This window comes from Dendrobium catenatum, unplaced genomic scaffold (genome assembly GCF_001605985.2).
Source record: "Dendrobium catenatum unplaced genomic scaffold, ASM160598v2 fragScaff_scaffold_541, whole genome shotgun sequence".
Classification (NCBI taxonomy): Eukaryota; Viridiplantae; Streptophyta; class Magnoliopsida; order Asparagales; family Orchidaceae; genus Dendrobium; species Dendrobium catenatum.
In genome coordinates, this window is record NW_021319003.1 from 151,066 (window position 1) to 154,413 (window position 3,348).

The 3,348-nt window shown below is 31.6% G+C and overlaps 1 non-coding gene across 1 annotated transcript; it reads right to left on the reverse strand.

Moving 5' to 3' along the window:
• Nucleotides 1-218: 218 nt before the first annotated feature.
• On the reverse strand, nt 219-321 carry LOC114579587. The gene has a single exon (XR_003700657.1). It is a non-coding gene; the product is annotated as a small nucleolar RNA R71 (small nucleolar RNA).
• Between the last annotated feature and the right edge of the window lie 3,027 nt (nt 322-3,348).

Sequence of the window (3,348 nt, forward strand, 5' to 3'; positions counted from 1 at the left end):
CTTAGTTTGAGGAACTCATGTTGAGGATTCTAACCCATGCTTAGCAAGCTTCTTATAAGCATATGCAATATTTAAGTATAATGGTGTCAGTAATTATATTATTATAGTTATATTATTCCCATTTTTTTAAATAATTCCTTTCCCCTAAGTTTTTTAACTACTTGGAATGAGTTTGCACATAAATATTTTGCTAAGTATTTTCCATGATAAAAATTGACAAACTTAGGAAAAATATCACATCTTTTTCCCATTAGGGGAGTCAATTTATAAAAGTTGGGAGAGATTTAAGAAAATGCTTAGAAAATGTCCTCATCATACCATACTTGATTGGTTGATTATTCAGACTTTTTATAATAGATTAGTATGATCCCCTAGGTTGATCATAGATGTGGAAGCTAGTGGATCTTTAATATCTAAGCCATTTGAGGAAGCATATGAATTAATTAAGGAAATGGCTACAAAGAAATTTTAAAATCCATCTATTATGGTGAATCTTAAGGGAATAGTTGAATGTTCAAATCAGATACATTATCCATTTTTGATCGCATAAATAGGTGTAATTTCTAAGAAGTAATATACTATTAAAGGCAGTTCTAGTTAGGATCAGGATCATCTGTGTAATTAAAATAGCATGATTTAAATTTTATTAATAAAAATCATGAACAAGGGATTGAGAATGTGAATTCGATTGGAAGACAAAATAATCCTTATTCCAATACTTATAATCCAAGTTGGAGGAATCACTCTAATTTTAGTTGGTCTAATAATAATATTGGCAGTAACAATAAGTGAAATACATGTCAATTTAATCAAGGAATAAAATTGAATAATCTTTAAAAACCTATAGTAAATCCTAAAACTCTATATCCCTAAGATTTTAAGTAAAACAATTAATTTAGAGAGGAAATCACCTTTTGAAGAGGTTATGATTCAATTAGGAACCTAGTTGTAAAGTCAGACTACTTCAATTGAAAACTCAGAAAGTAAATTAAGACAACTTGTAATTTTATAGTAGCAGATCTCTTGGTACTTTGTCCAATAATACTAAAAATAATCTAAAAGAGAAACAAAAATAATATAGTGTGAGACCACATAGGAAGTGGTGATGATTCATTACAACCAAAATGATAAATTTAGGCAAGTATGGCAGAAGACTATAAATTTAGCACTATTTCAGAGGTAACCATATTCTATTTATGTGTTATTATGTTGTCTTATTTTATATTATGTATTATGTGTGTGTGATTATATTATTTACATAAGTTATTAATTTTAATTTTTACTAAGTTATGAAAAATTTGATGAGAAAAAATTTATTATACTAAAAATTAACCTAATGCCATAGTGTTATATTTTAAATTGTTGCAACATTCACATTGCAAGTGCTACAACATTCAAAAATAATAATACTACGTTGAATCCTCAATAAAATTTTTGTGATTGCACCACCACAACATTATATCATCAAACACAATGGTGTTATTTTTCCTTATCGAGCACCTTAGTGTTATTCTATCAAGCATTGTAGCATTGGTTCGTTATTTCTACAGTATTATGCGTTGTATTCAAATAGTCATGCTTTCATAACTTTTTATATTATGATACATTATTGAGTGCCAGCACCATAGTGTTAGGTCAAAATTATTATTATATTAGTTGAAGTGTTGCTATAGTAATCTTTATGAGTGCCATGATGGTTGTACAAGTTAAGTGCCACTGTATTTTCCTATTCAAGAAGCTAGTGTTTCATTTTCCAAGGCTAGCATCACAACGCCATGTGTCCTGTTCAACTGTAGCATCTATTTATTTGAATCTTTATCATTTTTTTAGGTGCCATAATGTTGATCTCTTAACAGTCACAATGTGACTATTTCAAAAAATTTTACCATGTTATTTCTCTCATTTTTTCCAAGTCTTTGCATATTTCTTATTTAGATGTTTTAGTTATGGCCCAAAAAAATCTTTGGTAATAAGAACTGCGCTTCATCATCTTATGATCAGAGCAAATTCATCTTTGTTGAGGCTGAGTGAAGGTAAGAGGCAATGGTGGTGAACAAGAAATAAATCCTTGAGCATTGCTTTCAAAACCTAAGTGGGTAGATAATGCAATTGATAACGAACTAGGGTTGGGATGAGCTTTTTTGTGAGGAACCCCATGATGTTATTACCAATGTGGTAATATATGTTTTTGAAATTGGGAAGGAGGATGTTGAGATTAAGCGTTATGTTAGAGGCATGTGGGTACCATTTGACCCAATATCAAATAATCATCTATATAAGTTTAAAGATTTTTATTTTGATGAGTATACCCCTTTTTGTCCTATTCCTATAGATCCTACTAAATTGTTAAGTGTTTTATGTAAGCCTTGGACTAGGGCTATATGGAAGAAGAGGGAGGAAAAATATTAATTTTCTTGTATCTTGCTTAACATAGCTATCTAAAGCTTGGCATTAATTTCTTTCTGCATGAATTTTTCCCAGCAAAAATATTAGCGAGGTAACCAAAGAATGTGCTATTCTTAATTATGTTATTGAGGTTGGCTACACTATTAATGTGGGGTGCTTATTTACTATTCATTAACTTACATTATTATAGGCACTACCTCTATGGGCTTGGGGTACCCCTCTCTTATTTATGATTTTTTTGTCAACACTAGATTGATTGGAGATCCAAGAAAAAAATAACTTTTTCTTATTTTGGCCCTCATAAAAGGAAAAATTATGGGTTTCAAAAGACTAGGTGTAAAGGAGGCTGGTCTTAGCGACCTCGTTTTGCTAATAGTCCCAATAGCAGTAGTAGTAAGAGTTCTAGGACTCCTAAATCTTATAATGAAGAAGTAGCTTATTTGTGGGATCAGATAGAGGGGTGAGTGAATTTTGTGAGGAGATTAGGGAATGGTAGGTACACTACTTGGGTATGAAAGAAAAACATTATCACTATATAGCCAAATTCAATGAGACTTTTTTGTGGGAATGTTTAGGAGTAGTCACTTTGTGGAGAATTCAAACCACCTACACTTCCCTACTACTCCAGAATACCAGTCATTTATTTTGACCCAACTTGATGATGATTATGATTGGGAGGAGGAGGAGGAGGAGGAGGAGAAGATCATGACTCAGAGTGATGGGAGTGATTTTTTTTTTTTTTTGTTCTTCCTAACAGTCTTGAGCAGGGGGGAGTGGGGGGGGAGAGAGAGAGAGAGAGAGAGAGAGAGAGAGAGAGTTGGTTGTAGTTATTTTTTTCATATTTTTCTTTTATTTACTTTTTCATTACTTTTGCTTAGGGAGGAATCCCATGATATTTTGATGTGATGTTTTGAGTGATATTATATTATGGCCATGAGAGTC